Below are 13,458 nucleotides of genomic sequence, written 5' to 3'. Positions count from 1 at the left end.
TCCAACAATATTGCACAAACTAGCAAGCAAATTAAAAAAGTAGTGCAATTTTGACCTGTTTCTTTGCAACAACCACAAGTGCTAATTGAAGTTGGTGAGTAAAACAATAAACATAAAAAGCACAAGCATTTTCTTTCAAGATCAAACTTTTTAAGCCATTAAATTCTCCCTGCATATTAGTAGCTCCATCGTAACCTTGTCCACGTATTCTTGCTAAACTTAAATTATGCTTTGCTAATAAAGATTCCAAAACTACTTTTAATGACAACGCATTTGTGCTAGAAACATGGACAAGGCCAAGAAATCGCTCCATTACAATCCCTTCTTTGTTCACACACCGCAAACAAACAACCATTTGCTCTTTAACAGAAATGTCTTGAGCTTCATCAACTAATACAGCAAATAAATCATCTCCAAGATCATCAGTAATAACTTTAGTAGTTTCACTTGCAGCAGCTCTAACAATATCTTTTTGAATTTTAGGTGCTACTAGCTTAAGGTTTCCACGAGTATTTTTGAAAACACGATCAATCTCTGTATTATGTTGAGCAAGAAAGTCAAGAAGTTCCAAAAAATTACCTTGATTGTTTGAATTGTGCGATTCATCATCACCACAAAAGGCCAATCCTTATCGCAATAAGAACCTATGCACTCAATTGTTGCTGTTAAGTGAGTTCGGTAATCTCTTTTAGCTTGGTCTGAATGCTTTTGAAAAACAACTTCAATATGTTGCTTTTGCTTCATGAATGCTTCGCATTTTCTTCGAGCTTGATCATGAGCACTATCATGATTTTCAACATGTGTTTGTAATCGCTCCTTCTTTTTCCAATTTGAAGAGCCCTCATTTACAAAAGCATCACCACTCGCACCATCAGGTTTCATAAGATAGCAACAGAGACAAAAGACAGCATCTTTTGAAATACTATATTCCAACCAATTGCCAAATTCATCAAACCAATCAGCATTAAATCTACGAAGAGAAGTTCCAAAATATATTTGTGAAAAATCATGTTCTCTTGGTTGACAAGGACCTTTTTGCAAATAAGCTCATCTAACTTCATCTGTGTCATTTGGATCATAATTTGAAATTTCGGATCGTTGTCCAGGATCAGCTACCAGACTTTCCACATTGAATTCTAAGAACTTCTTTTTATTAGAAGAGACTAATGGAGTGTCTTCAGATTCTAGTGGTAGCTTTTTTTTGAAATATTTTTTCATTACTATTTCTAAAAATAAAAAATATATATTCTAAATTAGTAAATTGATCAATTCACTTTAAAAATTTACATGCAATATAGTTACATATAATAGAATAGAACAAAAGATAAACAAATAAATAATAAGGATCATTAAATTGAGAATAAAATAAAATATATAAATTCATGAAGAGAATAAAAAAATAGATTAATACCTAAACTATAATTGTTTGAATTAAAATTTGCAATTGAAAATATCTAAAAGAGAAACAATGAAATTGAAAGATACATAGAGTTATAGAGAGCTATATAAAATAAAATAGAGAATTTTAAATTTACCTTTTGATGAAGAGAAGATGACCACTAGACAAGGAAAAGAAAAAGAAGGTTGAAAATATGAAACTACGAAAAGGGTTTAAGAGAATAAATGAGTGACGGCTGGGATTTAAAAACAGAAGAAGACTAAATTTAATTAGGTTAACTAATAGTCAAAATCATAAAAAGATAAAACAGGCTTAGACTTTTAAAATGGGGCATATATATATATATATATATATATATATATATATATATATATATATATATATATATATATATATATATATATATATATATATATATATATATATATATATATATATATATTTGGTTTAAAAATATCAAATGACACTGGGGCAAGTGCCCCCCCCCCCCAATTCATAAGCATGGGTCTGTGCCTGATTTTATGCAAACTCACCTCATCTAGATACTTACAAGCTGCAATTGAAGCTCTCCGTATAGTATATTGCTCCAGACATAGTTCGCGAGATGTAGAGATAAGAGCAGATGCTGCAATAGTTGAAGGTTTATACTCTAAAAGCTTAATGTCTGCAACCACATAATAAGATATATGCAAGTCACAGTTTCATTGAAATTGAACATTAACATTAGATTACACTACATAGTTGAATATATAATTGTATATAAGAAGAGTACCATTGTGAGCATTAATGATTATCTTTGTAGCTTGCTCTTTAAGCACATACCTCAGTGATGGATCTTTGAGTTCCGTTGAAAAGATGAAGAAATGCAAGAAAGAAAAAGGTGTAATTAACCTCATATGCCATTCTAGAGCACTAAGAACCCTAATAAACCAGCATCATTATAGCAACAACAATCAACAATAAACAAAAGTTATAATTAGCAAAACCAATTCATAAACCAATTCAACAATTAACAAAACACCTGCATATATATCCATATTCTAAACCCTAAACTATTATATCAAAAAAATATTCAAAAATCAATTCAAGAAATAGATATTCAACCAGTGTCATATTTTTTCAAATAAACTCATAAACCATTATATCAAAATAATTGACATATGCTTAAACCTAAGGAATCAACCTTGAAAAACTAAAAAGAAGAATCTAAATCATCTCCTGCCAGTTCAGGCCGCTTAATGCTTCTTTCCAGCACGCTCACTGGAGTTTTCATGCTTAGAAAGCTTGTATCAATGGTTGACCCATTCGCTTCTGTCCACATAACCATCTCTTGCAATAGGTCAATGCACTTGGTCAATGAATCCTACAATAACCATCATCAACATATTAGTTCTATTGCCAAATAAGAATAAAATATTTTCTTCAAATGACATTGATTGAATGTGAACTCACCTCATCTAGATACTCACAAGTTGCAATTGAAGCTCTCAGCATAGTATATTACTGCGGACATAGTTTACAAGATGTAGAGATAAGAGCAGATGCAGCAATAGTTGAAGGTTTATACTCTAAAAGCTTAATGTCTGCAGCCACATAATAAGATATATGGAAGTTATAGTTTCATTAAAATTGCACATTAACATTAGATTATATTATATAGTTGGATATATAATTGTATACAAGAAGAGTACCATTGTGAGCATTGAAGATTATCTTTGTAGCTTGCTCTTTAAGCACTTACTTCAGTGATGGATCTTTGAGTTCTGTTGAATAGGTAAAGAAATGCAAGACAGAAACAGGTATAATTAACCTCATACGCCATTCCAGAGCGCCAAGAACCTTAATAAACTAGCATCATCACAGCAACAACAATCAACAATCAACAAAATTTATAATCATCAAAACCAATTCATAAACTAATTCAACAATTAACAAAACCCCTGCATATATATCCATATTCTAAACCCTAAATCATTATATAAAAAAAATTCCAAAATTAATTCAAGAAATCGATATTCAACTAGTGTCATATTTTGTCTAATCAGCTCATAAACTATTATATCAAAATAATTGACATATGATTAAACCTAAGGAATCAACTTTGAAAAATTGAAAAAATAATTTAAATCATCACTTGTTATTACAGAGCCAGTTCAGGCAGCATGGGCGAGACGGAGTCGCATCGCGGTGCAGCGAGGTGAGACATGATGAGGCAACGCGAGGCGAGGCAATGGGAGACAATGGGTCCATTGATGGCGGATGAGCAGAGTAGAGATGAGCACCCGTGGACTCGTGGACAATGCAAAAGCACGACGACAACCAAGCGATGGACGACAACGACACCACGGACGACAACGACGCCACTAGAATGCGACGTTGGAGAAACACGGCTAGACGGGAACTTCGGAGAATAACTTAGGGCTAGCTAGGTTCTTTGACTTTGGCATAAAATGCCAAAGGTTCTTTTGGTATTTTAAAAATATGGAGATGTCCTCAATTAGGTAATCTAACCTAATCATGAGAATATTCACCTTTTTAATAGAATATTCTGTTATTTCAAAGGTTTTTCTCACGGCAGGGACTAAATTGAAAAAAAAAACATATAAAGACCCAATTAAAAGGGAAAAATGTATAGGAACCTAATTGAAAATTCCGTGATTTAGAGACCTGTAGAGTAATTAAACCCTTATTATTTTACGAATGCACTACCTATCACTTAATCTATTTTACAGATGCAAATTGGGGTGCTAATTTAGATGATCAAAGGTCGATTAGTGGGTATTGTGTGTACCTGAATAGTAATCTCATTGCTTGGAAGTGTGGAAAGCAATCCAAGGTGTCAAGGTCAAGTACAGAGGTCAGGTATCATGCTATGGCTGCTGTGCAAACTGAGATCATCTCCTTACAACAACTATGGCAGAGCTTCGAGTACCTCAACCTATTCCACCCACCATCTACTCGGATAGTCAGAATGTCTGTTTGCTCGTAGTGAATCCTGTATTATACAGTAGATGTAAGTGCCTTGAAATTAGTCTTCATTTCTTGAGGAATAAAGTCAATGAAAGAGAGCTACACATTGTTAACATCCTGTTATAGATCAAATAGTGGATATTCTAACTAAGCCCTCTCAACTAGCATGTTTTATAAGTTTAAGTTCAAATTTAGAGTGGTTGACAATCCGCTGTTAAGTTTGAGGGGAGGGGGTGTTAGAGTAACTGAGTTAGTTAAGTAATTTTAGTTAGCTTGGATTTGTTATTGTGTAACTAACTCATTGAAATTAGGCTTAGAGTTTGTTATGAAGTGTTTTGATATATATATATATATATATATATATATATACACACTGCACTTGTGTTTATACAAGATATCAATATACATTTGTTCTCTTCACAATTGTGTAATCTTCCTTTCATGCAAGTCCTCTATTCTCCATAAAGTGACTCTTGAGTCTTGGCACATACCATAACAAGATGCTATTTGTAATTATCGTTCATCATAATTTGTTTTTTTTTTACCACAGTCTGGTTATTTCAATACTTACAAAGTGTAGAATAATAACAGGCAATTAATAATTGCGGTACTAATATAGTAAAATTTGTAATGTTAGGAAGACAAAAAAATAGCCAAAACTTGCCTTATTTAGCATTCATTAATTGTCGCAACCATGGTTCTGAAAACCGGACCGGACCGGCCGGTTCAACCTGAATAACTGGGAATCGGTTACCTGGCCGGTCCGGGTAACCTCAAAAACCGAATGGCAAAGAACCGGTGGAAAAACCAGTCGAACCGGCAGTTAACCGGCGAATCGGAAGAACCGTCCGGTTTTTTGGCGGTTTAGTGGTTTGGAAATTCAGATGCCAAACGACGTCGTTTTGGCTTTTTTTTTTTAAAAAAAAAACTAAGGCGTATGCGTTAACCAAACCTAACCCTAATCCACTTTCTTCCCCCATTACCCCAATCACAGCCAATCTCCCCTTTCTTCCCCCCTCACCCACCAAGGCCACCATTGCCACCGCCCACCAAGCTCCAGATTCCAGAAACCACCGAGCCACCCACAGCCATCCACAGCAGCAGCGCTCCTCATTCGCCACCCAAACCAATCCTCACCGCGTTGAGCCCGCCTCCTCGTCGCCGAACGTCGCCGAGCTCGCTAAGCCCACCTCCTCATTCGCCGGTAAGACTCTGTTCTTGTCTTCTTTCTGATTTTGAACTTGCTTCCTTCTGAAATCTGAGCTCGCCTGTTCTGTTTGAAAAAAAAATAACAGGGCATCTGAGTTAAAAAAAATAACATATGAATCCAGTTAAATATGCTTCAGGTTCAATCTGTTTTTCAAGTCGTGTTGAGTCTCGAACACTTTTATTACCCTTTCATTCTGTTTGCTGCTTCTGAATATGTTCTAATCTTGATTTTTGTTTTTGATTTTCTATGTGCCTGTTCTGTTTGCTGCTTCTGAATATGTTCTGATCTTGATTTTTGTTTTTGATTCTCTATGCTACCTGTTCTGTTTGCTGCTTCATGATTTTTGTTTTTGATTTTCTGAGGTTATTTATTCATGATGAATATGTTTGCTGCTTCATGATTTTGTTTTTTGATTTTGTGAGGAGGTTATTTATTCATGATTTTGAATATGTTTTGCTGCTTCTGAATATGATTTTGTGAGGAGGTTATTTATTTGTTATCTGTTCATAATTTGTTTGTTTGCTGGATTCATGATTTTGTTTTTTGATTTTTTGAGGTTATTTGTTCATGATGAATTTGTTTGCTGCTTCATGATTCTGGTTTTTGATTTTCTGAGGTTATTTGTTCATGATGAATTTGTTTGCTGCTTCATGATTATGGTTGCTGAATTATTTATTTGTTTATGGTTTTCTAAAGTTATTTTCTGGTCTTTCCTTCCTTCTATTTTTCCTTTATGTATTGTTTTCTAAATTGCATATTTCCTATTTAATGGTATTTTTCCTAGATGAAGATGAAAAGTCAAACGGTAGATCTGATATCCCGAAGATGCAGATTATTGTTTGCAGCTCAGTCTTATTTATAGGAATGATGATGAATTGATGATCCTCTGCATTTCCTTGATCCTGTATAGAAGAAAGAAAAACCAGAAAAACTATAGTAAGTCATTTCTTTATATTCTTGATTCTTCTATTGAGTAAAAGCTTTTAAAATTTCAAGTGTCTGTTGTTTGGTCCTTCACCGATTAAGTTGGATTCAATAAATAGAATGTATTTTTTGAACCTGCTTTATTTTGGTCTCTCTTAAACTGTTCAAACCTTGTATTAACCTATAGATTTTGTGATTTTTGTTTCATTTGGTCTTTGCACAATGCTTCTTTTGGAGGGAAGAACTAGATCTACCATATTTTGATATGGCTACACTTATTTCTGCAACCAACAACTTCTTGACCAATAACATATTGGGAAAAGGCAGTTTTGGAGTTGTTTACAAGGTTAATACTTAGTCATATAATGCTCAAATCTGGATATTAGCAACATGGTAGGGAATTTTGATTTGTTGAGATAGGTGCTATGGCCAAATAAGTACATTATTTGAAAGAGTCACTATTTTGTGTCTGTAGAACATTATGGGTTTGTGATTATGTGCGTTTTTTTTTTGTTTAGTTATAAATTTTGATATTTGAAGTTTTTTGTGAACCTCTAGTATTAAGCTATGGATAATTTATTATGTGAAATTTTAAATTTTATTAAGTTAGAAATTATTGAAAATTATTTTTAGGTTTTTTAATAATTTTATTTAATATTTAATTAAAACGGTTGAACCCCGTTCGAACTAGTGAACCATTAAACCAGTAACTTCACTGGTTTATTGACCGGTCCGGTTTTTGCAACCTTGGTCGCAACAATTAATAAATACTAAATAAGACAAGTTATGGTTGTTTTTGACTGACTTTTTTTGATTACCAAACATTTTCGAATTTAAAAACATATCTCATTAGAACTCAAGTTTGAATTTTTCGTCATATCGCTATGAGGAATTATTCTGTACAAAATGTTCATTATAGAGCCCAAATTTCGAACCTATTTGTATTTTGTAAGCATTAATTGAGACTATAAATAATGGTGTAAAAAATTTCTTGGCAGTAATTTTGTTTGTCATAATGTACACTTAATTTCTTTACAAATGCTCTCAAAATGCTAAGATTAAATATATCATAAAGCAGACACCAAGAAAAATATATCATAAAGTTATGAACTTCTTCAAATGCCATTAAATTATTAAATTTTTTTTATTTTTTATTACATTTGATGAAATTTTAATAATAAAAATAAAAATACTAAAAAATAATTTTTTATTTTAAATTACAAGTTATATATTTTTTAAATTTTTTTACTTAAAAATATTTTTTATATAATAAATAAACAAAAAAAATTTATACAATTATATATCTAAATATAATTATTAAATAATATTTTTATATAAAATATCTAAATATAAAATTATTTTTATGTTTTAATTTTTGTAAAAAATTACTTAAAAAAATATATTTTCGCAAAAATTTTTACCCGAAGTAGCACTTTATATATTAGAGAGAGTTAAGCTACAGTCAATCTAATTAACGGAAGAGAAAAAAGGAAAAGTGTTATAAAATAAATAAATAAGGAAGAGAAAATAAATATAAAATAAAGAGATATAAATAAATAAATTTAGTATTAATGTTATTAATATCTCAATATAATGATTTTTATATATATATATATATATATAATAAAGAGATATAAATAAATAAATCTAGTATTAATGTTATTAATATCTCAATATAATGATTCATATATATAGAGTAACGTATATATAAAAGAGAGAAAAGAGTGTTTATAAATTATCGTAGCATGTAAAAAAAGAAAAGAGTGCTTTGTTATTGTTGTGTAAATTGCATTAAATTATACTCCTATTTATACATGCCTAAAGTCCTCATTTTCCTATATATATATATATATATATATATATATGTATATAAAAGAGAAAAAAGAATGTTTATAAATGATCATAGCATGTAAAGAAAGAGAAGAGTGCTTTGTTATTGTTGTGTAAATTGCATCAAATTGTACTCCTATTTATACATGTCTAAAGTCCTCATTTTCCACCTTCATTAAATGTGATTTCTCTTGTAACATGGCATTTGACTATGGAAAAGTTGAGCAGCCTATATTAAATGGGCATCCATCTCATACTTATCACAATACTCCCCCTTAAATGACTATTTAGGATTATGCCTCATTAAAATCTTATTAAAGAAAAATTCAATGAAAAAAATTATAGTGAAGAAAAAGTGCAATATCCTTTGTAATGAGAACTGTCTCATTAAAAATCTTGTAAAGAAAAATTCAATAGGGAGAAAAACCTTACCAAGAAAAAAGAGTACAATCTCTCCCTTCTGCCAACATTATTTTATATCTTAAAATCGGCGCATCCCAATCCGATGTACTAATCTTTTAAAGGAGGATTTTGGAAGTAACTTTGTAAATAAATCTGTTAGATTATTGCTTGAGTAGATCTATTGGACAACAATTATTCCTTGATTTTGAAGATCATGAGTGAAGAAGAATTTGGAAAAAAATATACTTTGTTCTATCACCTTTGATGTATCCACCCTTAAGTTGAGCAATGCATGCTGTATTATCTTTAAACAGAACATTTGGAGCTATTTTGTGATCAATCAGTTCACATCATGACAAAATATATTGGATTAAACTCTTAAGCCAAAAATACTCGCGACTAGTTTCATGTATCGCTAGTATTTTTACATGATTATTAGAGGATGTTGCTGCAATCGCCTATTTCGTGGACCTCCATGATATAGCTGTACCACCATATGTGAATAGATATCCTGTTTGAGATCTTCCTTTGTGTGGATCAGACAAGTATCCAACATCTGCATAGCCAACTAATTGTGAGTTGGATTCATATGGATAAAACAAACTCATATCAACTGTTCCATAAAAATATCGAAAAATTTGTTTGATTCTATTCCAATGTCTTCTGGTTGGAGAGGAACTATACTTTACTAGTAAATTCACCGCAAATGATATATCAAGTCGTGTATTATTAGCAAGATACATTAGTGCTCCAATAGCACTAAGATATGGTACTTCAGGACCAAGGATATCTTCATTTTCTTTTTTAAGACGGAATTGATCTTTTTCCTCATCCAAAGACCTTACAATCATTGGGGTACTTAATGGATGTGACTTATCCATATAAAATATCTTCAAGATCTTTTCTGTGTATGTTGTTTGATGAATAAAGATCCCATTTTTTGTATGTTCGATCTGCAGGCCGAGACAAAATTTAGTCTTTTCAAGATCTTTCATCTCAAACTCTTCTTTTAGAGCTTTTATAATTATTGGAATCTCTTTAGGGGTTCTAATAATATTTAAATCATCAACATACACAGCAATTATAATGAATCCAGATGCAGATTTCTTTATGAAAACACATGGGCAGATATCATCATTCTTAAATCTATTTTTAGCCAGATACTCAGTAAGACGATTGTACCATATTCGTCTAGATTGCTTTAGACCATATAAAGATCTTTGCAATTTGACTGAGTATAACCCCAGTGAATATTCATTGGATGAGTTAGATATCTTTAATCCTTCAGGGACTTTCATATAGATATCACGATCTAATGATCCGTATAAGTAGCTTGTTACCACATCCATTAAATGTATATGTAGTTGAAGGTATGGAAATAAACTGATCAAATAACACAATGTTATTGCATCCACTACAGGGTAATATGTTTCATCATAATCTATATCTGGCCTTTGAAAAAAAACTTGTGCCATAAGTCGAGCTTTGTAAAGTACAACTTCATTTTTCTCATTTCGTTTTTTCACAAATACTCATCTGTATCTAACAGGTTTTACATCTTCTGGTATACAGACTACAGGTCCAAAGACTTCACGTTTTGCAAGTGAATCTAACTCAGCCTTCATAGCTTTTTCCCATTTTGGCCAATAATTTTTTTGTTGATATTCTTTGACTGTTCTTGGCTCAAGATCCTTACTTTCATGCATGATATTCAATGCCACATTATATACAAATATTTCATTGATAATTGTATTATTTTTGTCCTATTTTTCTCCTGTAAAGACATAATTTATTAAGATCTCGTTATTTTCACAATTTTCAGGTACCTAAACGTCTACTGGTGTCAAAACTATATCAGAATTTTGGACGACTGTAGGTGTCTTTACTATGTCTTTATCTTTTTCAATAGGAATAGTATTTACCTCTTTTCATTTTCGAGAATTTTTGTCTTTAGAACCGACAGGCCTACCACGCTTCTGATGTGAATTTGTTTCGGTGGCCATGTCCGACTGGGACATCAATTCGAATTAGAGAATTTTTAACTGGTATATATGATTTAGTTATTATCCTTTTTGTATCAGAAAATGCATTAGAAATTTATTTGCTATTCTTTGCAAATATATAATATTTTAAACATCTAGTTCGCATTGCTCTGATCGGAGATCTAAATGCATTAAAGATGATGCGTTCCAATTAAGTTCCTTTTCAGGAAGCTTATTCTCTCCCCCTAATGTTGGAATTTTGATTCATCAAAATGACACTTTGCAAATTAGACTTTAAATACATCTCCAATTTGTATCTCAAGATACCTTACTATAGAAGGAGAATCATATCTGACATATATCCTCAATTTTCTTTGGGGTCCCATTTTGGTGCGAGAAGGTGGTGCAATAGAAACATATATTACACACCCAAATATTCTTAAATGGGAAATATTTGGCTGCTAGTCAAAAGCTAATTGTATAAGAGAGAACTGATGATAACTTGTTGGCCTCAAACAAATAAGTGCTGCGGCATGTAAAATAGCATGCCCCAAGATGAAGTTGGGAGACTTGTTCTCATAAGTAAGGGTCTAGCAATTAATTAGAGGCATTTGACGAGTAATTCTGCTAACCCATTTTATGTGTGAACATGAGCCACTAGATGTTCAACACTTATTCCATTAGCCATACAATAAGCATAAAAGGCTTTGGAAGTAAATTCACCAGCATTATCAAGACGTATTGCTTTGATTGGATTTTCTGAAACTGTGCTTTTAATCGAATAATTTGAGCAAGTAATCTCGCAAATGCCAGCTTGCGAGAAGAAAATAGCACACATGTGACCATCTCAAAGATGCGTCTATTAGGACCATAAAATATCTAAAAGATCCTCATGGTGGATGAATAGGTCCATATATATCGCCTTGAATCCTTTCTAGGAATTTAGGAGACTCAAATCCAATCTTTACTGGAGATGGTCTTAAAATTAGCTTTCCTTGAGAACATACACCACAATGAAATTCACTAGATTTAAGAATCTTTTGGTTTTGAGTGAATGTTCATGGGAGTTTTCAATAATTCTCTGCATCATGGTTGTTTTCGGATAACCCAATCGATCATGCCAAGTTATGAATGCATTTGGACTAGTAAACTTCTGGTTTAAAATGTCATGTGATTCGATTGCACTAATTTTAGTATAATATAACCCAGATGAAAGTGAGGGTAAGTACTCATGATTTTTCTCATTCATTGTTTCAATATGATATCCATTTTGGTGAATAGCTTTAAAAGTCAACAAGTTTCTTAGAGACTTGGTAGACAATACTGCATTGTTTATTATGAATTTTGTTCCTTCGGAAAATAAAATTATAGCTCTTACGGAACCTTCTATCACATTACCCGAGTCAATAATAATATTAATATATTCTTCTTTTGGCACAAGATGAGTAAAATATTTATTACTTTTGAGAATGGTGTGCAAATTTGCACTATCCGTAAGACAAACATCTCCATTATGTATACTTGCCATTTTCTTCAAAGACAAATAATAATATTGGATCATGAAGAGACTCTACTCCACGTGCTGTGCGACTGTCCCTATGCCCACAGTGTCTGGACTAGCAGGTCAACCAGTGTTCTTCCCCGAGGTTTCTTTAATCAACCTTTGCAAGATTGGCTAAAGATAAATCTCTTCAAGATCACTCAAAAAATTAGTGGGACTCCTTGGCCTACCCTCTTTGTTACTGTCTGCAACAATATTTGGAAAGCCCGGAATGATTTAATTTTCAATTCGAAAATCTCTACCAGCTCTCATGTGCATAATCTTTCTAATTATTTGGCAGAACAATACAACAATTTGATGAACCTCACTGAGAGCAGTAAGAAAATTCTTAACTCCACTAAAGCTTACCTAGTCGGTTGGGAATCTCCAGTGGATGGGTGCATAAAGCTAAATGTTGACAGCTCAGATGTAACACCCTACCATACAGAGTCTTATGCTTAAGTCATAATTCAGAGATGGCAACGTGTTACGACCTCTAAAATAAAAATTTAGTACATATAGTAGTATGAATGATTGATTATAACTAGGAGCCTTTGTAGAAAAAGGGGTAAACAAAAATCGCAACTCGAAAGCGCAACACTCCGATCGATAACGTAATGAATAAGGATAAACCAGCGCGAGATTATATATATACAAAAGAGTGTCAAAAACGGGAATATCAAGACTCAAATGCCGGTTGCGAAGATAATCGTCCGAGCATAGCAACATATATATATATATATATATATATATATATATATATATATATATATATATACAAGTAAATAAAATAGGAAACCCCATGGAAAACCCAAAGGGACACAAAACTGAGAACCTATTCTCCAAAATCTCCTATAAGAGGAGTCATCACAATTTGTATTATTTAAGGGAGATAAAAGCATCTAAACAAAACATATGAACCAAAACAGAGTCCCGAGAACAAAGGGTCTTCGCTAAATCGAGAAGTCTCCATCATGCTTAAGCGAGAAGCCTCACGTCCTGCATCTGAAAATCACAAAATCCGCATGGGTGAGAACCAGAGGTTTCCAGAGTGGTAACAGCTTCCACATATATAATACATAATAATAGAGGAAAGCCGAAGGCAATCCTAGAACTTCCTCCAGATAATTCAAAGCTAATAAACAAGCTAAACCATAAAAGGCATCTGACTAAAGATTCTTCAGTCTAACTAATACTTCCC

The 13,458-nt window shown here is 32.4% G+C and overlaps 1 long non-coding RNA gene and 2 pseudogenes across 1 annotated transcript; 1 reads left to right on the top strand and 2 right to left on the bottom strand.

The window, feature by feature from the left end:
* Positions 1–31: 31 nt before the first annotated feature.
* LOC130962500 (uncharacterized) lies at positions 32–2,436 on the bottom strand (annotated as a pseudogene).
* Positions 2,437–2,591: 155 nt separating this feature from the next.
* LOC130962499 (putative cyclin-D6-1) lies at positions 2,592–3,355 on the bottom strand (annotated as a pseudogene).
* A 2,203-nt stretch (positions 3,356–5,558) lies between these two features.
* Positions 5,559–6,841, top strand: LOC130960300 (uncharacterized). The gene is made up of 3 exons (XR_009079060.1): positions 5,559–5,573; positions 6,364–6,515; positions 6,746–6,841. It is a non-coding gene; the product is annotated as an uncharacterized LOC130960300 (long non-coding RNA).
* The last annotated feature ends 6,617 nt before the right edge of the window (positions 6,842–13,458 follow it).

Source organism: Arachis stenosperma, chromosome 2, assembly GCF_014773155.1.
Source record: "Arachis stenosperma cultivar V10309 chromosome 2, arast.V10309.gnm1.PFL2, whole genome shotgun sequence".
NCBI lineage: Eukaryota > Viridiplantae > Streptophyta > Magnoliopsida > Fabales > Fabaceae > Arachis > Arachis stenosperma.
This window is presented reverse-complemented; position numbering and strand designations above follow the sequence as displayed.